The following is a 27,371-nucleotide window of genomic DNA, read 5'->3' as shown; positions in this document are numbered from 1 at the left end:
GATTTATAAATATGCGAAATTTTTAAAATTTGCTTTTATTTTTTTAATTATTTCACCATGATGCAGAATGATAGGTTTTCGTTTCTAGAGAGCAGAAACCATACATTTGTTTTGCTTCCTCCTCCATTCATTCTCCGTTGTTATTTATAGTTTGGGAGAAAGAGAGGTGGTATAGTGGTAGAGAAGAGTGAAATGAGAATGTAGTTGAGGTTTTGGTAAATTGTTGGCAAGTTCTACCTTGATCATGCATGTAATAAATAAGGCACTATAATTCTGAAGCAAAACCTAAAGGAACGAAGAGAGATTTCAGAACTCAGAATCAAACAAGCTAGACAATGTTTTTTTGTTGTGTATACTTTCAATACAAGAAGACTTATAGACTATGCTGCTATTGGTTTAAAAAGAAGTACTCATGAGTACTTTTACAGTTGCGAGTATAAAGAACAATTTTACAAAGATTGTTCTTTAAACAAATTATCTAAAATATAAAATCAAGTAAATTGTGTTATCGTAGTATAAATCCAAATAAAATTATGCTCTAACATATTAGTTCAACTTAGTACTTAAAAACATGAGTCCAAAATAAATAATAATCAGAATATATGTGTAAATTAATGTTTTAATTTTTCAAAGTAGATAGTTTTCATCTTAAATATTTTATTAGTACATTTGTCATTTTGGCCAGTTCATTTGGTCTTGACTCGTGGATTATGGCTAAAAAGGTTAATTGGACCAGAAAATCTATATAAAAAGAGATCCATGGCAACACAAGTTTTATGAGTCAAAGTTTGTGCAAATTAGTTATAGGTGTTGAATAACACTTAAGCAAGTAGAGCATTTTGGTTTGGTCTAAGTCAAACCACATCCAATCAAACCAAGTTCGATAGAATTTATATTGTGTTAAGTTGAATCGAGTCTACATTGAACAAAGTTGAATAGGATTCATAAAAGGCCAAGTCAAGTCAAACTCATGTAGGATCATTGAGTTTTGCACACCTTGAATCAAGGCGAGTCGAATAAACCTCAAACCAAATCGAGTATTGCTTATTCGAGACCAATAAAGTCAAGCCAAGTTAAGTCAAGTCAAGTTAGACTCATGTTGAATCTAATTAAGTTTGGTCCAATGCAAACCTAGTCAAGTTAGGTTCACACCCAAACAAAGTAGAGTTCGACCCACGTTAGCAAGAATCATGTTAAGTCCACATTGGGTCCATGTAAAACTGACTCAAATTAGGTTCACATTGAGTTAGTTAAGTCAATGCGAGACTGAGTTGAGTTAGACTTACATCAAGAGCTAATTTCAGGCCATGTTCAAATCATCATCTTGTGCTAATACAAGTTGAGACAAGGTCGACTAAGTTTGGACCAAAGTCAAACAACATCAGGCCAAACCCATGTTAGGGATCAATCTAGTTGGACAAGTTGGTTTGGACTTTAACTTTCATGTTAAGTTTCAAATAGTAAAAATGGAGTAAGAACCAATTCATAATAAATATAAAATATGATGGGATCAATTTGTGATTTAAAATATGTTAAAGACTATATAAACAATATTTAAAGGTTAGTTAAAGTCTTATAATGAAATCAAACTCACTTTTACCTTGATCCTAACCCATTTTAAGTGGGAGCTTTAGGAACTGAGGTTTTTTTAATGGTAGATCATAAAAAGGAGACTTATTTAGGAGTATATTAAAGTTGACTCATGAGTCATAATTCAAATTGATGCGTTTAATTATTTAGATAAAGTTGTGATGATTTTAAATAAAACAAATATCATCTTAGTGACATAATTTGTTTACAGGTCTTTAAACAAACCATTCAATCCAATAAAAAATTATATTAGATTAGGTTAACTTTTTTAGATTAAATATGTTTTTAGTTCTTAAACTTTAATACGAAATTGAAATTTGTCTTCCAAACTTTAATGTAATTTGGTCACAACCTTAAAAATGACCCATGTAAGACTCGTATAAATAAAATGATTTCTTCCTTGTGTGTTGGGATTAAAGTTAACATGTCGAAATTTATTTGAGACACTTCCCGAAGTCCAAAATAGTCGTATGAGTAGTTAAATTAAAGATATTTGAGTCTAGTTTCCAACAAATCAGGAATCAACTCAATTGGAGTTCGGTAGAGAGAGTAATGAGAAAAATAGTCATCAAAGGTCAAAGCAAAGCATACCAGAGCGTGGTTAAACTTCAAATTTTAATAATTTTACTACAGCTAGCCTTGTAGTCCAAAAATTACGATTTTTGTGTCCAAAGAAAGATATTTGAGTCTAGTTTCCAACAAAGTAAGAATCAACTCAATTGGAGTTCTGTAGAGAGAGTAATGAGGAAAACAGTCATCAAAGGTCAAAGTTGAGTATACTAGAGTGTGATTAAATTTTCCGATTTTTAATGATTTTACTGCAGCTATCCCTGTAGTCCAAAAATTTCGAATTTTATGTCCAAAAAAATATAATTGAGTCTAGTTTCCAATAAAAAAGAAATCAACTCATTTGGAGTTATGTACAAAAATTTATGAGTAAAATAACAAGCAAATGTTAGTGTGGACAACATTCAATTTTACTCATTGGGGGCACTTATCTACACTCTTTAACCAAGAGTGTGGGTAAGAGGATATTGAGAATTCTCTTCCATTGTTGGAAGAGGAAAGAAGGGAGTATGTTTAGAGAAAAAGGGGTGTATCGGAATTAGGTGTTTTTGGGAATTTAGTAAAAAGTGGGGGTGCACTAGAAATGTTGTTCTAGTTGATGGAAGTGTGAAATTAGTAATTTCAGAGGGGTGCGACAGTAGGATAAATAATTAAATCAAGTTATTTAATTATTTGTTAGTCAATGAATTTAGTTGACTTTATATATGATGGTGATGGTTGTGATGGTAAAATTGTGAGAGCAAGCATTCGATCATATCCCTAGAATCTTGTTGAATCGATGGTGTTTGTATTGCGATACGATAGTGTGTTGAGTCTCTGCGGAGACTGAGGTTCAAGTGTGATGGTAAAACTGTGAGAGCAAGCGTTCTGTCATTTCCTTAGAATTTTGTCGAATCGATGATGTTCGTATTGCGATGCGATAGTGTGTTGATTCTCTGCGGAGACTGAGATTCGAGTGTCACCCTTTCCTCATGCGTGGGGACTAGAGAGGGTTGGATGTCTCGCCCAATGACTTAGGCTCGTGTGAGTATAGTGCTCGGTGGGTGCTCCTAATCGAAGTTTTTACTCGTAATTCCTTGAGGAGTCGGGGAGATAGGTCTGAAGTTGCGATGGAAGACGACTTGGATCGCCCTGTTTTGCGAAACAGGTTTGGTATGACAAAATTCAAGGAAACAACAGAAGCTTGAGTAAATGATTGAGTCGTGAGTTTAATACTGTGATGTATTGTAATATTGTGACTTTGCTAGTTTGAGTAGTGATTATCTGAGGTATTAATATTGTGACTTTGATAGTTCGAGTGGTTATGATCTGAGGTACTAATATTGTGACTTTGATAGTCTGAGTGGTGATGATCTGAGTTATTAATATTATGACTTTGATAGTTTGAGTGGTGATGATTTGAGTTATGAGTTGAATATTGCGTTCTAATATAAGATTGTGATCAAGATAATCTAAGTTGAGATGCTTTGATATTGAAATGATATGCTATGTTAGGTTCTTCGCTACTCACCCTGAAATGTTGTGATTGTGGTTTCCACCTACGATGATCGTACTTGTACGGGAGTAGATGGTGTTGCAGATGAGGCAGAGATGAAGTAGCACGACGAGAGTTACGGGAAATACTATGGGGAACTTATCATGTTTTAAAGTAATTTTATGTCTTTGAATAATTAATTTGATATTTGTAAGGTTTTAACCTTATGTTGTAAGATGCTTAGACTTTTGATGGTTTAGTTCTGCGATGTTAATTTATATAAAAAAAAACCTACCGTAAAAGTTTGGATTTGTTATTTTCTAGTGGCACTCCGTAAGGGGTGTTACAACCCAAACATGTTATTTTTGAGTTTTTTTATGTGTAAACAATTCAAACATTAGCTTGAAGCATAATTTGATTCAGAAAAAGTATTGAAGGTAGTTAAGTTAGAAACAATATATCTATTAATTTTTAAAGTTTTTGTGAGAAATATTGTTTCTGTCCTTTTGCTATGTTTGTTATATTAGTTGGCAAGATATTTTATTTTCAGTTAGTGAGTGGTGGCCCGGCTGTATTTTTTTTCCTTTTTATTCTCTTTCGTTTTGCTTAAGACATGCTGAATATATATTTAGCATTCTGTGACTCTTTTGTTAGGTTGGAATAATGAGGATTAAAGTTCTATTCATTTCACTTTATCAGTTCTCTGTCATGGTATCATCGCTAACACCTACTACTTCTTCTGCTTAAGCCTTCTTCGTCATTTTCTGACCATGGCTTCCCTCAACCATCATATTACACAGACACCGAATCACCTGGTGTATACGACAAACCCACTACCTTCATTCGGGAGAACATCCCGCATTAGTGCTCGTTTCACTTCTCACCAATGGGAAAGAGATATGGTCGTCGAACTTGAGACCAAAAACAAGGAAAAGTTCATTGATGGTACTCTCCCTTGTCCCATTATCACAGATCCACTTCACGAAGCTTGGCGGCGTTCCAATCGAATGGTGGTGTCCTGGCTCACACAGTCCATAACTCCTTTGATCAAGTAATCAATGATATGGATGGATACAACATCAGAGATTTGGAGGGATCTCAAGGATCGATTCTCACATGCTAATAAATTTAGGGTTTCTGATCTTTAGGATCAGATTATCGCTTGTCATCAAGGTGATTTGTCTGTTTTTGAGTATTATACGAAACTCAAAATCCTATGGAAAGAGTTAGAGCTCTAAGATGCATTCTTACTTGCAATTGTTTGACTCCTTGTGCCTATGGGCATCTCGCCAAACTTCGTAAAGAAAGAGAGGATGATTATGTGATTCGATTTCTTCGAGGCCTTAATGAGAGTTATGCACAAGTTCGTTCTCAAATCATGATAATGGATCTCATGCCTTCGATTGTCAAAACTTTTTCTATGGTTCTTTAGCATGAACGTGAGTTCATCGACATCAATCTCAAACAACCTGTTTCAGATTCTTTGGCCTTCACTCATATTTCCAATTCTCAATCACACTTCAACTCTTCCAACAAAGTTCCTTTCAATGCCATCAAGAACGCTTCCAAGAACAACAAATTTTGTGAAAAATGCAAGAAGACAAACCACACCATTGAAACTTGTTATTTTCGCATTGGTTTCCCTCTTGGTTATAGAAAGAATAAACCAAACACAAAAGCTTCTGCCAGTTTGGTTGAAGTAGATTCATCTGCTTCCTTACAGCAACTTGATTTGGATGGTAGTGTTCCGAATGACCAATTCACTTTCTCTAAAGACCAGTATCAAGCAATTTTGGCTTTGCTCCAACACATTAAGGATCATTCATCCTAGTCAATCAAGCCTCTGTTAAAAACTTAGGTACATCTTCTGCTTTTGTTCCTTGGAAATTTGACAGTGGTGTGTTGAACTACTTTTAGGTCGCACTAAAGGTCAACAAACTCTAGTCCCCACTAATGTAGTATAGGACAACTAGGGAATCAATCCGCAGACTTAGTGAAAATCAAGTTTAGAAAATGTAAAGTTAGATCTTGTATTATTTATTAACTACCTAAACTAAGTGGGGGCATTAAATGAAATTAAAAGAAAGGAAACTAAAAAGAAAAGAGAAAAGAAATCTGTTTTAAAAAGAAAAGAAGAAAATCAAATGTAAGAAAATAAAACCTAAGCTAAACTATAGAATCTATATATATAACTCTAAATAGTGACTAAACTAACCTATAAATGCTATGAAACAATGACAAAAGAAGACTAGAAATAAACTGGCTATGAAATCGAATGATGTATGAAATCAATTCATCGAAAATAAAAGAAATGTACACATAACAAAACCAAATAAAAGAATAGAAAATCTCATTATCTAAGCTAATGTATCTAATCTATATTCACAGGAAAACGAAAAATCAAAGAAACAAAGCAAAAAGCCCTAGTTAGAACAGAAATCAAAATCAAATCCATGTGGATCAGTGCAAACAATGTGTGATCACTTTTTAGGAAGACATCCTGGAAAGTTAAGCCCATCACAGGGTCTTAAAGTTCATTTGATGAACTCAAAATATGTGATCTTCCAATCAATTCACCAAACCACAGTAAATCCAACTCTAACTTTTGTTTCTAACCAAGATCAGATTCAGAAACCTATTCTACTATTATCTAAATCAACCTATTAACATGAATCCTATCAAGCAGAAACTAACTAAAGTATGCAGGAACAATAGCTAAAATCTAATCATGGAAATCAAATTTAAAAACATAACCTAAAACACTAAACAAAACAAAGTCATTGGATAGAAATCACAAACCTAAACTGAAATTATTTGGAATGGTGTATCAATTGATTTGTTATTGTACAGGAAGACATCCCGTTCATAATATGCCCACCTCGGGGTCTCAAGTTCTAATATAGAACTTCAAATGAATAACAATCAATTGATTTCCCAAAACAAAACAGATTCAATTCAATTTTAATGATTTTCAACTAAATCAACAAATGAAACACAATTGAACCTATTCTTAACTAACACTAACTAACAACAACTAAAACAACATGAATTAAAATATTCTTTCATTGGTTGAACTCCTATCTGCCTTGAGAAGACATCTCGTTCATTTAAGCCCACCTCGGGGTCGTATAATGCCAAAAAGGAATTTAAAATGTGCAGATTTCCGAGTTCAAATCAATTTTCCTCAAATAAAAACACACAAGAAACATAAAAAACAGAAATTGAAACAAAGAATCAAAATCAATATCTACGATTTATTAGAACCGAAAGCTAACATTACAATCATACAAATCATACCAGAATCCGCAGAGAAAACTCACTTCTGTCACTCTCGTGAATTCCTCCGTGAAATCCAAAAGCCAATGTAAACCCTAATCTATGAAAGCGATAACCCTAGATTACAGATGCTCTACTCTACTCAGAAACTAAGAACTATCAAAGTAAAGTGCGTGTAGTATAGAAGTGTCGTTTACATTCTGGAGAAGCCCCTTTATATAGGGTTTGAAAAGAAAAATAGAAAAGGAAGGGGGAAAAGAAAATGGGAGAGGGGAACCTTGTTGTGATGCTTCGAGCTTCCGAGTCGGACGGTCAGCAGTTGCTTCGTACATCAGAACCCTCCGATCATCTCTTCATTTCTTTGCAGAACAAGGTCCGGTCACGTGCGCGCTTTGAGTCTCCTCTTCTCGTGCAAGGAGCCCTAGCTTTTGTCTTACTCTCTTGGCTCGTGTGTGCTACTGCCTCCAAATGAAATGATGGAGTGAAGACCCCCAAAGGAACTGCAGCTGTCAGCCTCCAAAACGACGTCGTTGCACTAAATCTGCAAGCCCAATTCCAGCGCAGTGTATCAGTGCACTCCAGCAGCAATGTCGTGCACTTTCCTTACCAATCCAGCAACAATGGCCCAATTCTTCAATCTGTAGTAGGGCTCAGCAGTGTGCAACAGCTTCCTATCAACCCATTGTTTTAATAGATTCAATCCTTCCAATCTTCTAGCCTTGACAAAAAATAATCAGGCCAGTCTACAGTTTAAAAAATAAATTACCACTAAAAGGCTAAACAACAAAAATAGAGTATTTAAGCAATTACCAAAATTGAAAATCTAATTAAGCAAAATATAGGAAATAATTTTTGTCAAAAGATTTTCTAAAACATTAATTTTCTAATTATTAACAAAAACTAAAAATTACGTTTAAAAACCTATTTTTAACTAAAATTCTACAAATCTAAAGATTTAAAGGAAAAACCTAAAACTATCCTAATTTTAAGCAATAAGAGACTAAAATACACTATCCTAGACTTCTAAACACTGAAAATATTGCAAATTTGGAGAGTTATCATGGTGCCATGGACCACATCTGTTCCACTAAATCTTTCTTTCATAACCTTCATGCCATCAAACCCATACACATTAAATTTCCTAATCACACTACTGTCACTGCAAATTTTTCAGGGAATATTCACATAGGTGACCTATTTCTTCCTGATGTTCTTTTTGTTCCTGACTTTTCATGTTACCTCATATCTATTCCCAAACTTGTTTCCATTATTGATTGTATGACAGTTTTTTGTGATTCTCACTGTTTCCTTTTCCAGAAATCTCAATTCAAGATGATTGAAGCAACTAGGAAGATTAATGGCTTGTAGTGTCTTGAAGAATCAAATGCTATGTTTTGCAATTTAATTTTCCCAAATGTTGTTATCAATAAATCAAATGCTTTTGCTATAAATGCAGTCAATACCATTGAACTTTTGCATAATAGACTAGGCCATACTTCAAATTTCATTTTACAATTGTTATCTTCCCAACATACTGATATCATATACAAAAGTTGTGCTCCATGTGACACTTGTCATTTTGCCAAACATAAGAAATTACCTTTTCCTCTTAGCACCAAGAGTTCTCAATTGTTTGAATTGGTTCATGCTGACATTTGGCGACCCTTAACCAATGTTTCTATTGATGGTCACAAATATTTCTTAACACTCGTTGATGATTTCAGTAGATTCACATGGGTTTATCTTTTAAAATCAAAAGCCGAGGTCAAAATTGTTCTTCCCAATTTCACACTTCTAATTGAAAATCAATTTGACATTAAACTTAAAAGACTAAGGTTTGATAATGGAAAGGAGTTTTTCTTAACTGATTTCTTCTCCTCTAAAGGCATTTTTCATGAAACATCATGCATTGAATAGAATGGAATAATTGAGCACAAACACCAACATATTTTGAATGTAGCTCGCGCCTTACTTTTCCAATCTCATTTACCTTCTATTTTTTAGTCCTATGCTATAAGACATGTTGTTCATACAATAGTGGAAAAACAGTGTATAACGTCGCGCGTTTAACGTTTAACCCCTAAATAACCAACGTTAAAAATGACCGGTGGCAATTTTGTAAATAAATGCAATTATTAAACGTCGTTTAAAAGTATAATTCAATGTAAGAGGATATAAAACGTCGAATGCCTCAACGTTAGATGTTAAAAGGCCAGTGAATTCAATAGAAATTTGAGCGGGAGATTGAAAATTCATTACTTTATCTTAGCACGCGAGACCCTCTTCTCTGCTCAAACTTTTCTCGAATGAAGTTTGACGACCATCACATGTAATTTTTCTTTCATTTGATACAAATGCATGTTAATTAACTACTTTAGGTATGATTTTTGTTTGCTTTAACCGATTATTTTCGTGTTCTTGTCCTGCATAGGCGCATTTTGCTTTCTCTCTCACTAGTGACAACACTTTATTCCGATGAACCCACCTTTTGAAGGTTAGTTTTCGTTTTCGTTTTGAAGAACTTATTTGTTAAACTTGTTGTTTTTTTTTGTTGAATTTGTTTGTTGTTTGGTTGAACTTGTTTGTTGTTGTTGTTGTTTGATTAAACTTGTTTGTTGTTTGTTATTGTTATTTGTTGTTGATCCTATATTACTGTTCATAGTTCTACTTTTCAGGTTTTGTAGAGTTGTTAAAAAGGATTACAATTAATTAAAAAAACTAAAATAAAAATTGATTAACGTTGTATATGTTCAAAATTCAACGTTAAATTAACGTCGTATATTGACAAAATTCGACGTTAAATTAACGTCGAATTTTTTAAATTCGACATCAATTTAACGTCTCCCGATATGACGTCGTTCTCGAATTCGACGTGAAAGGCCAAAAATATTCGATGTTGTATGCTGTTTTTATACTGTTGATATCATAAACCGACTCCCTACTCCATTTCTTAAAAGAAAATCTCCTTATGAAATTGTTTTTGGCAAAATTCTTGACTTTAACACAGTGAGAGTTTTTGGTTGCCTAGCTTTTGCAAACCCTATTACTTCTGGCAGAACCAAATTAGACAAAAGAACTTCTAAGTGCATTTTTCTTGGTTTTAAATCAGGCGTCAAAGGTTTTCTCTTATATGATCTCACTACACAACATTTTTTGCTCTATCGCAATGTTATTTTCTATGAGTCTCAATTTCCATATTTTTCTCCCCATCCTGTTTCACATCACCATACCACTGGTACTGTTGCATCTCAACAATCATTTGATTATTTGATTGCTTTTGATATACGTGGTTCATACTTTAATACTTGCAATGATTCTCATATTACTTCGGATGTTGTCCTTAGTAATAATAATCCTACTGTTGTTGAACTAGTTATGGAATTCAATGATGATTCTAATGATACTGTGCAAGCTGTTGTTCCACCTGGTAGAACTTCAAATAGACTTAGGAAGCCCCCTGCTTATTTGTCTGATTATGATTGTTCCACTGTTTCTTTTACTCCTACTTCTTGTTGCACAACTTATCCTTTACAATCATACTTGTAATATTCCAAATGTTCTAACTCTCACACAGTTTTTTGCATGTCTTTATCTACCATCATTGAGCCTTCTTCTTTTAAAGAGGCTTGTCAACATGCTCATTGGCAGTAGGCCATGCTTGCGAAAATTCAGGCTATCCAGAGGAATAAAACTTGGTCATTGGTCCGATTGCCACCAAAGAAAAGAGATGTTGGTTGCAAATGGGTCTACAAGACTAAATTGAATGCAGCTGGGGATATAGAGAGATATAAGGCACGTCTTGTTGCCAAAGGGTTCACACAAACTGAAGGCATGGATTTCTTTGAAACTTTTTCACCTGTTGTGAAGATCACAACCATAAGATTTCTTCTCTCCATTGTCATTTCTCGTAAATGATTTTTACACCAGCTTGACTTTGATAATGCATTTTTGTGTGGTGATTTGGATGAAGAGGTTTATGTGAAACCTCCCCCGGGATTGATTCTTTCGGAACCTCATTTGGTTTCTAAATTACACAAGTCTTTATGTGGGCTTCGACAAGCTTCTCGACAATGGAACTCTAAACTTACAGCTTCCTTAATCTCTCATGGTTTTTCTCAAAGTCCCGCTGATCATTCCTTATTTATTAGACAATCTGCTACTTCTTTTACTGCTCTTTTGATCTATGTGGATGATATCGTTTTAACTGGTGATAACATGGCGAATATTGTTGATGTTAAGAAATTTTTACATCAAGAATTCAGAATCAAAGACTTGGGCAATCTCAAATATTTTCTTGGTTTTGAAGTTGCTAGATCACGATAGGGTCTTATCTTGAATCAAAGAAAATACTGCTTAGAAATTTTAGCCGAATTTGGTCTCACTGGCTGCAAACCAGCACCTTATCCTTCGAACCCTACTGATAAGCTCAAGAATGATGATGATGATCTTCTTCCAGACCCTACTCCTTATAGTAGATTAATTGGTAAGCTGTAGTATCTAACACCCGACCTGATATTTCTTTTACTGTCCAGCAAGTTAGTCAGTTCATGTCCAAGCCCAGATCCTTTCATCTTAATGCTGTTTTCAGAATCTTGAAATATCTTAAAGGTTGTCTTGGCTTAGGTCTTTTTTATCCTTCCAACAATCCTCACAGACTTCAAGCTTTTTCTAATTTAGATTGGGCTACTTGTTGCATCTCTAAAAAATCCACCACTGGTTATTGTGTATTTTATGGGAGTTGTCTTATATCTTGGAAATCAAAGAAGCAATCCACCGTGTCTAGGAGCTTATTGAAGCTGAATATAAAGCTTTAGCCTTTGTTGCTTGTGAATTGCAATGGCTGAAATATGTTGCGGATGATTTATGTCTTCAAATTCCACTTCCTTTCCCTACATTTTGTGATAATCAATCTGCCATTCAACTGGCCAAGAATCCTTCCTTTCATGAACTCATCAAGCATATTGAAGTGGATTGTCACCTTAAGGTTCTTGATGGGCTCATTGTTCTTTCTCATGTTCCTTCGAAGCATCAACTGGCAGATATGTTCACTAAACCACTCTATCCCGGACCTTTCAACATTAATTTATTCAAGATGGGCTTGCTGAACATTCACCACCCATCTTGAGGGAGAGTGTGAGAAATATCATTTTTGTGCTTTTGATATGTTTGTTATATTAGTTGGCAAGATATTTTATTTTCAGTTAGTGAGTGGTGACCAGGTTGTATTTCTTTTCCTTTTTATTCTCTTTCGTTTTGCTCAAGATATGCTGAATATATATTGAGCATTATGTGACTCTTTTGTTATGTTGGAATAATGAGGATTAAAGTTCTATTCATTTCACTTTATCATTTCTCTGTTAGTTTTCACATCAAATTAAATCAAAGTTTAAAACATGAATGAATTTCAATTTGGTCCACCCCTAACATTCCGATATGATTGATAATGTTAGAATTATTGGTTATTGTGTTTAAGTGAATGGAACACACCTCACACACACTCAGATACAACACATACACACTCACAACTCACATACACTTAAACACAACTTAAACACAATAACCAATAATTCTAACACTCCCTCTTAAGCTGAAGCATACAAATTGTATAAACTAAGCTTGGAATAGATGAGCGCAGTGTTGAACTAGATTATTTGTCTTCAAGAGTGTGAGGCAAACATAGATGGACTAACAGCAACTTGTGAAACATCAACTTCAAAAGCGGATGAAGGAAAGCAGTGGTGGACAATGATAAACTGCAAGGACTGATTCCCAATCAATAATGGATGAGTGACGAGATCAACAGTGGTAGCTGAAAGCTAAGAGCTACAAAACTGCAGGGACTACACTAAATCCTCATCGATGATGGCTGGGTGACGGAATCAACAGTAGTAGCTGAAATCTACAAAACTACAGGGACTACACCCATGTTTATGTGACTTGCAGTGTCTTGGAAACGTACTCCCCCTTAGTGTGAACGGTGGAAATGTGAAATATCACAGTTGCTAGACTACTAAAACAAAACAAAATATTAAGCTACAATGCTGAAACAAAGGCATCAAAGATCCAAAGACATGTTGGAGGTCCAAAATTCTTTGCTGGACAACTCCCAAGTGGTGATACTTAGTAGTGTATCACAAGAAGATCGGGCTAAACTCTAGCACAAGAAGAACTGACACAATTGCGTCTGTCTGAGACGGTAGTACAGCGGCGATTGACTGTGCTGGTGCCGACTGCGGAAAATCTAGTGAGAAAAAGGAACCAACAACAACACAGAGGCGAAACCCCCTCACTGTAGGGACTAAATTGCCATCACTGACTGATGGAGCCTGTAGTGGCTGGACGCAACAAAACTACAAGGACTGCCATCACTAATTGACAAGGTGGTGGGGCCTATAGTGGTTGGAAGCCTGTAGGGACTAAATTGCCATTATTGAATGATGGGGCCTGTAGTGGCTAGAAGCGACAAAACTACAGGGACTGCCATCACTAACTGACGAGGTGATGGGGCCGTTTGTTTCAGAGGACCAACAATCATGTCGAGGAGAAAGGTTAAAGAGCCAAAAGAAGAAAATGTGACTCTAGGTCCAGCCGTTAGAGACGGTGAGCATGTCTTTGGCGTCGCTCGCATCTTTGCCTCCTTCAATGACACCTTCATTCATGTCATTGATTTGTATGGAAGGGAAACACTTGTCCGTATCACTGGTGGGATGAAGGTTAAAGCTGATAGAGATGAATCATCTCCTTATGCTGCTATGCTTGCAGCACAAGATGTTGCTACCAGATGCAAGGAGTTGGGCATAACTGCTCTTCATATCAGGCTCCGCGCCACTGGTGGAAACAAAACTACAGGGACTGCCATCACTAACTGATGAGGTGATGGGGCCTACAGTGGTTGGAAGCATACTCCCCCCCACAACAAACGACGAAAATGATGACGCCGCCGATGACAAATCGTGAAGGTGAAAGATCTTGATGGTCTCTTTTATTCATCAAACGACAATGATGTCATGTGATTCCGACACCGAAAAGGTGGCGTGTGACAAACAAGCGTCGAAAGCTTATCGGAGAGAAGTCGTGCGTGACAAGATGAGAATGAGGCAACGACTAGGGATGGGTCGCACTCCTCATGACGCACAAAATCCCTAACTTCGCCAGAGAAAATGTGACAATGGCAGAGACGAACGTCGAACAAATGTGGCGCACATGGTGGCGCCAGGATGTGAACTAGCCCTCTCGCTCAAGGAGGCGATCCATATCACTAGTCGTCGGACTAAACTGTGGTAGCAGATGGCAATGAAGGACAATAGACGGTGGTTGGCAGCGAACAGTGGTCGACAGCGGATAGCGACAGACAATGACGAACGACTTCGAAAACAGAAGTTGATGGTGACAAACTTCTACAACTCCTCACAGTGGCAAAACAGTGCTAGATGGACAACGACAAATGGCACCAAACAACGACAAACGATGTCAAACAACGACAAACGACGCCTGGATAGCGGCAAACGACGCCTGGACAACGGAAAACGTGCTTGGACCATCAACGGCGGAGACGAAGACAGACGAAGATGGCAGCAATGGCTTCTCTGGATAGTTTGAACAGAGAGAGAGGTCCGGCGAGAAGACCGGTAGCGGCGTGGTTTGGTGCCGACGCCGAGAAGGCGGCGCGTGATGAACACGCGTCCGAGATCTACCGAAGAGAGGAGGCGCGTGACGGCGCATGCGGACGAGACAGAGACGGCAACCACCAGAGTTAGGTCGCGCTTGAAGAGATGGTCCAGATCCATTGGACAACGGTCGAAACTGTGACGATCGCCAGCGAGACGGTGGCACGTGACAAACACGCACCCGAGATTGACTGAAGGAAGGCGACAGATGGAGGCGCGTGGAGAGGAGTCTGGTCTTCACTCCGGCGGGGTTGGCCGTCGCTCGAGGAGACGCTTTAGATCCGCTGGTCACCGATCGAAACTGTGACGGCGGTCGGCGACGATGGGAGAGATCTGATGGTCGTGGCGGCGCGTGATTGAGAAGTGGCTCTCGAAACCGGCGTGGTTGGCCGTCGCTCGAAGAGACGGTCCAGATCCGCAGGTTACCGGCTAAAACTGCAGCGGTGGTCGGTGGTGGATAGCGGCGATGGTCGACGATAGAGACGACTGGTTACACTGGTGCTGACTGTGGCACAGATTTAAGAAAAAGAGAAAGGGCTGCCTATTGAAATTTTAGGGGCTGCCGGTGGCCATGGCGGCCGGCCGCCGGCAGACAGCAAAGACCCCGGAAGAAGATCAGAGAACCTTCTCTGATACCATGTTAGAAAGTGGGTTTAAAGCCTAACTCAACCCCACAAAACCAGCTTTCTAATAGATAACAAGGAGTAAGACAGATCCAAAAACTAACGTATTTTCGGCAGTCCATTCTACTCCCTTAAACATAAGGCATTACGAAAATACATGACAGATATCATAGAACATACACTCTCACAGAATCCATTTGACCATTTGACATTATTATCCTAGAAGACACCCCCATGAGAGCTCATGTTTCTTTATCAACAACGGTTAAAATAATAATATAAGCCACATCGTTTTTACAAATATCCATTTTTGCGGATAAGTAATATGTACAGCTTATCCCTTATCTCGTTTACTCTTCCTCTCCTTTCCTTTATATTCTTACTTAGTCTCCACAAGGGTATGAGATAACTACAATAATTAACACCTAATTCAATTCACAGCCTCAAGTTATCAAACCTTTGGTGGTTCTCACCACCTTCAATAACATGACCTTTCTGCAACTTCGAATATATAACTATAGTACATTGCCTTTTCCTAACATTTTACTCGCAGTCACCCTCACGCAGGTCTATTTGAAACCTGATAGAGATATATCTCTCTGTGATGAAATACAAATATATCCCTGCCCACCGCTTCCAAAGCCATGACCCCCAAAATATACAAAGAATATAAAACTTAAAAATAACAGGGGTAGAAAATTAAAAATAAAGGACTAAATTCCTAAAAGCAGTAAATAATGGATGATCTTAAAGTCTCAATTCAAACACATTTTTAAGGTGTTGCAGACATGACATTGTTACGAAGTTCAATCTTCAAAGTACTTTAAGTTCAGGACTAACATGCATACAGAATATAACTAACTTAATCCCATACAATAGATGGCCATGTATATTTGTATTTCAAGCATTTCAAACAACAAAAAAGAGACTTAGAATAAACTTTTGTTCATGATATTTGTATCATCATTGTTCCCTCCGCCTCTGAGAATGCAATGCGGAAATCACAGCTAACCTAACAAAAAAATATAAATAAAAGCACAATTATATGTACAGAAGCTTAACTAATTTGTTTCAAATAAGTAATCAAATTCATGCAATGACAATAAATGAGAATTATATTCAACCATTCTGATGGAGCATACAGTCCCTTGTAAATAGTTATGAAAAGGTATCTGGTAAAACAGCATACTCTTACTGTATTTCTTATATTTACAGTGATCCATGTGTAGTTGGCAACCTAATTTATTCAAATGAAATCCTAAGTATTTTAAAAAGAATTCTTTTTATTGTTTTGAGATTTAATGTCCGATCTTATCTTTTAATGTGTCTCCACTTATTAAATAAGAGAGACAATTAAGAGAAATGAATAAACACGGGTCTCCATACTTTACTTTTCATGTAACGAAATTCATCATACTTATCTTTTGCTTATTTTAAACTAGTTATTATAAATACCCGGTTGGTTTGTGAGCATTGTTACATAGGTTAACCTGTCTGTATAATTGATAATTGTTTTCTCAGTTATATTCTTCTTTATATAAGTCTTCTTCTCTCTGTTTTTAATCACTAATAATAAAATAAATATTTTGTTCCTTTTGCACCCTTTTGCCTCTTTCTCCTTAATTATATGGTATTTAGAGCGAAAATTTTCTCCATGAGTTCGTCATCTTCCGCCACTATCAACTCTGATTCATTTCCTTCCTCTTCCAATTTTTTTCCTCATACTTTTCATATCCCAATTTCTCTAAAACTTGATGATGACAATTTTCTTCTTTGACACCAATAAGTTCTTGCCACCATTCGGCGACTCAAATTGATGAAGTTCTTGGATAGATAAGTGACTCCACTATAAATGGGTTTTTAACGTCTAATATTCAACGTTAACTTTCAACTAAAAAATAGTTAACTTAAAAAATGATTAGTGATATTTTTTTTTAAATAAAATGACCAATTAAACATTGGACCTTTCATAGAGCGACGTCATATGTCCTTCATATGTTTGCTCAAGGGGAACTCAAGTCTAATTCTTATTAAAAATTTTAAAAAACTAGCTGGAAAAGAATGTTTTCGAAGAGTTTGACGTCGGACAATCAAAGAGCCAACGTCATAATGCATTAGACGTCGAATAGTCAACTAGTCGTCTAATAATTTTTAAATAATTAAATAAAATCTTCCTGAAAAGACCTTTCTTGTATCCTTCACTAGTGCAAAATCTGTATTTTAAATCGTCCATTGTGCTTTGGTTTTTGGAAAACTGAAGCATATAAGAATGCGGTGGGAAAACTGTAATATTTGAGACATTATATACCTCGTAAGGGAATATATTGCCTCGGTTATTCAGGAGACCGAGGCACAAAACGCTGCTGACCCACTATATTGCCTCGGTTCTACGAGGAAACGAGTCAGAAGCCTCTGCCACCTCGTAGTCTCTTACAAGCTCCTTCACCCACTCAAACTTGGCGTACTCGAACGGAGCCCCTTCCAAAACCCTAACCACTCTAAAGCCCAATCTTGAGCCCGAACTGCAACATTCCCCTTCGGCGTCGCCTTTAGAATCTCCCCCGCTAGATCCAACGTCGTTCTTCCACGGTCATCCGCCACCTCAGGAAGGGTTTGCCTTTGCTCATTATACAACAGGAAAGGCTCCTTACCATTTGCGTGTTCATGTTGCTGCTGATAGGAAATGGCGTAACCTGAAATTTCAGTTTTTCTGTCACCAAAGACATTCTGCTTATTTTTCTGTCTGTTCAACTTGTAGGTGATTTGTTTCTATTTGTCTAGCCATGTATATACTTGTCCATTTGTACTTTGTGAGTGCGTATAGCTAATCTGATTCAACCCCTTCAATGCTTATGCAGGTCATTGCATCACTAACATATTTGGTTTATTTAATTGATGATTATCAACAATATTGGCTTCGTCTTCTCTGGGGTTTTGATAGTGAAATGAGCTTTTACTACATATGTGGTAAATTGCGATTAACTTTAATTGTGTCATCAACATGGTAATGCAATATTTCTTTTGTGAATTATTTAGTCCATTGCCTTGAGTTTAATGTTTCGTTGTTCCAAAGTCAAAAAGATATTGGTTTTGGTTAATTTTTTGTTGGTAATTTCTAATGCAGGAGCTCTATTATTTTTCACACTACTTGGCTTATCTGGGTGCTTCATTACTTGTTATAAACGAAGAGTTCGCAATGATTTAGCTCAACCTTGTAGAGAGTTATGTCTTTGTTGCTGTCAACTTGGGTAGTAATCTTGATTTTACATATTCCAAAGCCTCTGTCATTGTTAGAACACATAATGGAACTCTTAGCATCTTCATAAGGCTTCATTATAATGCTTGTTTTCTTGTTTCATTTTAGGATGCCAAAAATTTTGCTAGGAGTGCAATATATAAGATTTAATTTAGGCTATATTTCAGATCCTTCTTTTAAGAACTTTTACTCAAAGATATATAAATTAAGTTTCTAATTAATCATGGTTGCTTATGCTAAGCTGAAAAGGAGGAACTTGCAATGTTGTGTATGAAGAAGCAAGTCTGTGATTCAAAAGTTTAACTTTTTGTGTTGAATGATGTTGTTGCAGAGTTTGTGCAGACTGTCATTTTCCTGGCACTCTTTGTATGTGGACTGATTGCACCACTTGCTTTGAGAGTTGTGGAACCATGGCAACTGAGTGTGCTGACTGTTTGGGGCTGCTGGTGAAGCAGGGCTACCATTACTCATATTGCCGAGTATGTTTTTGGAGTTGTAATTAGGATGGGATTAGTTGACAGGAAGTGTTGATCTCTCGACAAACATACATTATTATCAACATTTTATGAAAATTAAATTTTACCAATCTAACTTGGATGAAAGTTTTAAGGCTTAATACCCCTGATGGTCCCTATTTTCGTCAAATGCGTTCGATTTAGTCCCAATTTTTTTTCCTGCTCAATGTTATCCTAAAGAATGTATTTTTTGTTCAATTTAGTCCTTTTTGCAAACGACGTTTAAATCGTTAACGATCATTGCTCAAGCTGTGCAATCTTCTTCTGAGATGACATTTAACTTCTGCCACATCACCATCTTCTTCAATCTTCAGCCCAAACAGAAACGGAAACCCTACTTTCTCTCTAACCTTAGCGCCGCCACCGAACCCTAAAGCCACCGCCACCGCCATCGTAGAAATTAATTATTAGCTGCTATTAATTTTGAATTTAGAGTAGACATATTTTGTTGCTTTGCATTCCAATGATTACTGAAACCCGACAAAGAAGAATCGTCGATTCAATCACTACTTCGATGATTATGATGCGTCTCCAGCGACTTGCTCCGTCTCACTAGGGCACCACACCTCCTTTGTCCTTGATTTGGATTATCGAAAATCCAAAACGACCGAGCCAACCAATGGAATTGCCCAACGCTAGTGACGATAATAGGTTTTCGAATCCAAAAGCGAACGCGACGACCCCAACCTCAGGTTTCACGTTCAGTAGCACCTCTTCCGTTTTGGGCCTGTCCTGGCCCAGATTCGTCTAGGTTTGGAATCCCAACAACGCCCCGTTTTCAACCCATTTCGCAACGGTGCTACCGCCAATGTCGCCAATCGACAATCGATTTCGGAATCTCAAAATCCGTGAAGGTTTAGACGCCGCATGCCATTGGAAGTTTGTGTTCGCTACTAATACTTCTTCGCGTGTTGACAAAATCTCGGTCTCTGAACAGATGAACAAGTTGAAGATTGTAAATGAAGGTGGAACAGGTTTTAGCGAATCGGACCTACGGAATGACCTGAGGAAGAAATTGAACATTAAGAAAAGGAAGATGTAATAATGCTGCTACTGAGAACTCAACTCATGAAGTTTTATGTCAGTTGAAGAATCTGAATGTGAATGACTCTGTTGGTAGTAATATTCACAAGAGTAAAGTTGATGCTAAACCTAGTTTGGAGATTGTGACTACATTTGGAAAATGTGAAATGGGAGCGAATTTGTTGGAGAAATTTGAGAAGTTAAACCTAGTTAAGGAGAAGGAGGGATTTGTGTTTACTAGTAAGCAAGATAGTTTGGGCTTGTCTTTTGTTGAGTTTGAAACACCTGTACCAAAAGTTGGCAAAGAGGGAAAACTTAAGCAAAAGAGTAGCAAAATAAGGATGAGTAGAAGCAGAGAAAATCTGAAGCATTACAGCACAACCCAGCAATGGCATGGAAAGGGTTTTGTTTCGAAGGAAAGTGTTTCCCAAGACCAACTACTAGGTTCATCGATGGATGTGTCACCACATCAGGAAAAACTACCTGAAAACGAATGGTGACGTGGCAAAAGTTAAATGCCATCTCAGAAGAAGATTGCACAGCTGCAACAATGGTCGTTAACAATTGAAACGTCGTTTGCAAAAAGGACTAAATTGAACAAAAATTACATTCTTTAGGACAACATTAAATAAAAAAAAAAACTGGGACCAAATCGAACATACTTGACAAAAATAGGGACCATAAGGGGTATTAAACCAAGTTTTAATATAATGGTTAGTTTATATTTTTCATAGAATTAAATTAATTGGTATGTTTGTGCTTCACATTATTTTTATAAACAATTTACTGTTTATTATATTAGAAAAGCCATTATTATAATTATATCACATGTTCATGAACCTTTAAATTATTTAATTTCTTTAATATGTTATATATTATTTTATTCAATAAAATGATTAAGTTGTAAAAGTTGTCATTCATATGAGTTATTATATAGTAACCGTGAAATTTGCAAACATTTGCATATATTTCATTTTGCTGCGAGTTTACCACAAAAGTTAGAATTTTTATTTTTATTCCTTGATAACTATAATTTGGGAGACATAATCTTGTTGGATTATAAGACAATAAGACAAGACAATCAAAGAAAGTGAGGGAAACGAGAAAAACAGAAGAGAGATAAAACTGAGTGAAAAATATCACTTAATTTAAAAGAAAATTAAAATTATTTCATTTTTTGCAGAAAAAGATACGAGGGTACAAATCTGGAAAAGTCCAAGATACCGCCTCGGTTCAAGGAGAACCGAGGCAAAAAGTCCTTTTAAAAAAATAAAGAAAAAAGGAAAATCCTACTACTTCGTCATCTTAGAACCGAGACAAAAAAGTTTATCTTTTTTGCTTTGGTCTACAATCGAGGCAAAAAGGGGTAGACTTTTTGCCTCGCCTGTATATGCCTAAGTTTTGGAATCGTTGGCTATGTGTGAAAATAACCGCTGTCGTTTCCCTTGACTACACTAGTGCTTATGATGTCGAAGAGTCAATTGGCTGACGTCATATCACATTGGACGTCAGATGGTCCCAAGGACTGACGCCTAATTCTATTTAAATCATTAAAAAATGCAGTGCCAAAGTAATATTATACACCCATTAGACGTTGGTCCCCCTACTTGTCCGACGTCTAATGTGATATGACATCGGTCCCCTAGAGTATTCGACGGTATTTTATGAATTAAAAAACAGCACAAGAGAACATTTCCCTTCCACTCTTTCTTAGCGCTCTCTCTTCTCAACCCTTTAAACTATTCTAGCGACAAGTGCGACCACCACCAAAAGTAATTTTAGCTTCATTTAACGCAAATGAATGTTGCTTGGATGCTTTGGGTATGATTTTCTTTCATTTTGATAGATTGTTTTTGTGCATGAACATTATTTTTGAACAGTGACGAGTTCTCTTGACAAGTTCTCTTTTCTTCCTCACTGGCGTCAACTCCTTCACTTCGATTGTGACACCACCCTCAAATATTCACTATTAGTTTTTAGATTTTGGTTTTCGATATCATCGCACTGATGTGATTTTGGTGTTTTCCTTTTCCAAATTTTCGGATACAACATTTTGCATATAGTTAGCCAAATTTTTTTAGGAATTTGATTTGATTAAATTGTATTTAATTCTAATTGCACTTTGTCTCTTGTTCCTTATATGTGGTATTGGTTATATTTTGTCTTTATCATTATTGTTTTTATATTAGACAAATTTTTAGTGTATGTTTTGATATTTTATTTTTTATTACATTTTTAAAATATTTGTAGAATGAAATTTATATTTATTATTAGATTTGTATGTTTAAATAATTTTAATTGTATTAAGATTTATTATAATGATAGTTAAACATTGAGTGAACTTTAGTTCACATTTGAGATTTAGTACAAATGATTTAACTTTTAATCACTTGTATTAAATCTTGAATTTTCCGATCGAATAGTTAGAAAAAGTTATTTCTCATAAATCTGTACATTAAAGTTTATGCATAAATTTGATAAACTTTCGGTTGAGATCATTTTGTGTTGCTCTCCAAATGAAAACTTGATTGTGGCCATGAGTGATCACTTTCATTTCATGTCTTTGGAAGACCATCCTATAATACCTAGGTTGAAACGATTGTTTTCCATTAAAAAGATGCGAAGAACCTTAAATGGCACATCGATGAAAAAAGTGTGATAATCTTCTTCAACACCCAGCTGATTCCCCACAATGGAAGAAGATTGGTAAACATTTCCAAAATTTGGTGTAGAACCAAGAAACTTAATACTTGGACTTGCTACAGATGGTATGAATCTTTATGGGAACTTAAGTAACAACCATAGTTCATGGCCAATTTTGTTGATGATTTGCAATCCATCTCCTTTATTGTGCATAAAGAGAAAATATATGTTGTTTGTGATGATATCGGGTCCTAGAGAACCTGGAAATGACATTGATGCATACCTAAAGATATGAATAGATGATTTGAAAATGTTGTAGGAAGAAGGCGTCAAGGTCTTTGATTCATATTCTCAAGAAACATTTTGTTTGCATGCAATGTTATTTTGCACCGTAAATGATTTCCTAGCATATGGAAACGTGAGTGGCTACAGGTCATTTTGCATGTCTCATTTTTGAAGAAAACCTGAGTTATATTCAATTGAAGCATGGTCAGAAAAATGTGTATATAAAACATTGAAAATTTCTTCCTCAAAATCAGTCTTATTGTAGAATGCAAAAAGCATTTAATGGACGTTCTAAGGATGAAGTTGTGTTGAGACCCCACAATTGTGAGCAAGTATACAACCAAGTGATAAACATTGACACTGTGTTCGAAAAACATAAAAAGAAGACACTTGAGAAAAATATTTGGAAGAAATGATCAATATTCTTTAATCTTTTCTATTGGTGTAAACTTGATGTACGACATTGTATAGACATGATGCACATTGAAAAATATGTATGTGATAGTGTCATCGGGACTTTACTACACATAAAAGGAAAGACAAAAGATGGAGTAAAAGTACGACAAGATTTGGCTGGCATGAGCCTTTAATCTGAGTTATATCCACAATCAATTGAAAGATGCCTTTACTTGCCCCCAGTCTGTCACACTCTTTCTAAAAGAGAAAAACAAATTTTTTATAAGTATTTAAGTAGTGTGAAGGTTCCATAAGGCTACTCTTCAAATATTAATAGCCTTGTTTCTTCTATACAAGATTTAAAGTTAGTGGGCTTAAAGTCCCATGATTGTCATGTGTTGATGCAAAACCTTTTACCAGTAGTTGTTCGTGTCATCTTACCTGTTTCTGTTAAAGGTATTCTAGCACATTTTAGCATGTTTTTTAATGCAATTTGCAAGAAAGTTATTAACGCTTAAGGGTGAGATGATTTGGAAAGTGAGGCCATTAGACTATTGTATCAATTGAAAATGTATTTTTCAACCTTATTTTTCAATATCATGGTTCATTTGATAGTTTATCTAATGAGGGAAATTCAATTATGTGGGCCAGATTCTTGAGGTAGATGTACCTAGTTGAGAGATACATGAAGATTTTAAAGGGATATGTCAAGAATCACTATTGATCGGAAGCTTCAATTATAGAGCGGTACATTGCAAAAGAAATCATTGAATTCTTCTAAAGTTATCTGCCAAGTTGTGAACCAGTAGGAGTTCTTGAGAGTAGACATGAAGCTAAATGTGAAGGTAAGGGTGTTCGAGGAGTGAAGATTGAAAGTGTTAGTAGAATAAAAGTTGATCAAGCTCATTTGTACGTCTTAAACAACATCATCGATGTGATTCCTTACATTTTGCAACACATTGATGAAATCAAGTCTGCGCACCCACGAATGAGTGAAAAATGGTCACTTAATAAACATAACAAAACTTTCTTAGCATAGTTTAAGAAAAAGGTTTATGCGACTCCAAGTATTTCTGAAACTCTATTAAGGCTAGCTCGTGGGCCAAACATTGATGTGGAAACATATAACTGTTGGAGTCTGGGTAGTTAATGAGTTAGTTGTTTATAGCCATTTTTGTTTGTTCAAAGTACAATTATAAAAAATTTGTAAGTCTATAAATTGTATTATTGATTGTATGAATAACACAACAACATAAGTGAATCAAGTTTTTTTCATAGTAAAGAGTTGTTGTCTACAAACTGGATGATGTGCCAATTAGCTAGTGGGAAGAAAAAGGAGAGGTAAAGAGCTTGAGTGCTTCAATGTTTGAGTGTTTGAAAAATAGAGAGTGAGATGGTCAATCTTACAAAAAGTGTGTCCCTACCCAAGTTGATAAAGACGGTCAACTATGACAATTGGAGTCTCCAAATGAAGGCCCTTCTTGGTTCCCAAGACAATTGGGAGGTGGTGGAAAATAGTCACAAAGAGCCAACAAACACCACAAATTGATTGAATGCCCAATTGAATGCATTGAAAGTAGTATGTGTCAAGGACAAGGCAACCTTGTACATATTGTACTGAGCTGTTGACGAGTCCAACTTTGAGAAGATTGCAAGTGCCAAATCTTCAAAAGAAGCGTGAGATATACTAAAGAAGGCATATAAAGGGAATGACTGAGTGAAGAAAGTCTAACTTCAAAAACTCAAGGGTGAATTGAAGACCATGACCCCTTTAAGGAGGCCGAAGGAGAAGCCAAGTACATAACTCAGGTTGAAACCGTGGCGAACCAACTTGGCAGAATGGAGAGACGGTACCCACTAGCTAAGTTGTGGAGAAGATTTTGAGGTCGTTAACTAACGATTTCGAAAATGTGGTTTGTGCAATTGAGGAATCTAAAGACTTATCATTGTTCACGGTTGAAAAGCTTGTTGGGTCCCTTTAGAGTTATGTGGAAGAAGAAGAAGAAGAGGGCGAAGCCACTTGATTAACTACTCCAAATGAAGGGAGAGACTCAGAACACTCATGGGAGAGGACGAGATTGAAGAGGTGGAGGAAGTGGTCCTAGTAATAGAAGTCGAGGACAAGAAGAAGAGAAAGAACAATCTGGAAAAAATTGGTGCGAAAGAGGAGGTGGGCCATGGAGAGGAGGTCGGTTGAGAAACTCAAAGTATGACATGTATGGTCATTATGCAAAGGAGCGTTACTGATATAAGTGTTTCAATTACGGTAAGGTCGAATATTTTGCTAAAAATTTAAAATTGTCCATTTAATGGAAAAGAAGACACGATCAACCTCACAAAAAAGGTTAAAGAAGAAACGTCATTGTTGATGGTGAGACGTAGCTTGGGAACTGAGCGAGTGGAGAACTCGACAAGGCAATCGAGTAAGATAGAGAGGTCAAAAAATATGTAATAGCCCAAGCAAGATGGTGGAGCAAGTGAATAACTCAAATAGCTCGATGGGAAATTTGGATAGCTCGGTAAGAAATCTAGATATCTCGATGGAATAAGTGAACATCTTGGAAAGCTCGGTGGGGAGCCTAGGTAGCTCAAATAAGTCGATGATCAATGGAGAGCTCGTATATCTCAATGAGGTGTTTGGAAACCTCATGGGTGCATTTGTACAACTTGGATAGCTTGGACATGTGTGAAGACGAGCTTGTTGCTCGAAGGTTAACACTTGCAAAAGTTGATTTGCAACAGAGAATTGGAAATGAGGTTAAAGGCAATGTAGATTTACAAGTAAGCTTAGAAAGAAGAAAGCAGGATTTGCATAAGAGACAATTGGAACTTGAACAAGAAGTTTTAAGATTGTAAGAACAATTGCAAGCTGAGAAGGATATGAGAGTTGCACTTGAGGTGCAAGATAAGAAGTGGAGAAATGAAATGAATGAAGAGATTGGTGCAATTGAGTGCAATAATACATAGGAGTGGTTCAATCTCTCAAAAAGAACTCTGCCTGTTGACAAGGACCCGACGAGTAACAAGTTAGCCAAAGAGAAGAACAAGTCTGCCACTGAGAATGCAAAGAACAAGTCAGCTACTGATAGAACAAAGAACAAGTTGGCCATAGTGAAAGCGAAATATAAGTCAGCCACAGACAAAGTAAGAGTGTAGTCAATCATGAAGAAAGAGAAGAAATCGACTATTAATGAAAGAAGCAAGCATGGTCTGAGAAGAGTTACTACACATGGGAAGCTTGAATAAAGAATAGAAGAACGGAGATGAAAAACAAAAGAGACATTTAAGTTTATGGGAGAATTTTGTTGGTTTGTTATAAATTTTAATGTATTAGCCGTTGTGGGTAATTAGTGGTTATGGGTACCTAATGTCCTAGCCGTTGGAGTCTGGGTAGTTAATGAGTTAGCTGTTTATAGTTGTTTTTGTCTATTTTGAGTACAACTGTTAGAAAATTGTAGGTTTATAGATTGTATTGTTGATTGTATGAATAAGACGACAACAACATAGGTGAATCAAGTTTTTTTTACAATAGAGAGTTGTTGTCTACAATCCCAAACCAAATATGTCGATGATAATATACAGAAAGCGAATATGTTAAGTTCAAAAGCTCAGCCAAGTCCTATGATCTCCTCTCTTCATCTTACTCATGATGGATCCTACTGTTGAAGATGTCACTCTTTATCGCTCCATTGTAGGTACTTTACAATACTTAACAATCACAAGACCAGAAATATATTTCTATGTTGATAAAGTATGTTAGTTCACGCATTCCCCTCAGCAACATCATTGGATTGTTGTCAAGCGTATTATGAGATATCTCTTTGACACAATGAAACATGGTTTGCTCTAATAGCCATCCTCTGATCCATCATCGGTTTCAGCGCAGTATATTGGGCCACTAACATAGAAGATATAAAATCCACAATATGTTTCTGCATTTATCTTGGAACTAACCTCATCTGGCACTCCCAAAAACAAAAGGCAGTCTCTGTGGCAGCACCAAGGCTGAATGCAGAAGTGCGACTATTGTTTTTACTAAGATACTCTGAATATAGT

The 27,371-nt window shown here is 36.3% G+C and overlaps 1 protein-coding gene and 2 pseudogenes across 1 annotated transcript in view; 2 read left to right on the top strand and 1 right to left on the bottom strand.

Annotated features, from left to right (window-relative positions):
• Positions 1–4,401: 4,401 nt before the first annotated feature.
• Positions 4,402–5,548, top strand: LOC148199082 (uncharacterized; annotated as a pseudogene).
• A 7,892-nt stretch (positions 5,549–13,440) lies between these two features.
• On the top strand, positions 13,441–13,776 carry LOC124822825 (small ribosomal subunit protein uS11 pseudogene; annotated as a pseudogene).
• A 2,049-nt stretch (positions 13,777–15,825) lies between these two features.
• The window catches only part of LOC124845099 (uncharacterized), a 44,760-nt gene continuing 33,214 nt past the window's right edge, over positions 15,826–27,371 (bottom strand). Inside the window, exon 17 of the mRNA XM_088114020.1 lies at positions 15,826–16,209. The gene's annotated coding sequence lies outside the window, so the exon portion shown is untranslated. The remainder of the gene's footprint in view (positions 16,210–27,371) is intronic.

This window comes from Vigna umbellata, chromosome 4 (assembly GCF_029865625.1).
Source record: "Vigna umbellata cultivar VRB3 chromosome 4, Vumbellata_1.0, whole genome shotgun sequence".
Classification (NCBI taxonomy): Eukaryota; Viridiplantae; Streptophyta; class Magnoliopsida; order Fabales; family Fabaceae; genus Vigna; species Vigna umbellata.
This window is presented reverse-complemented; position numbering and strand designations above follow the sequence as displayed.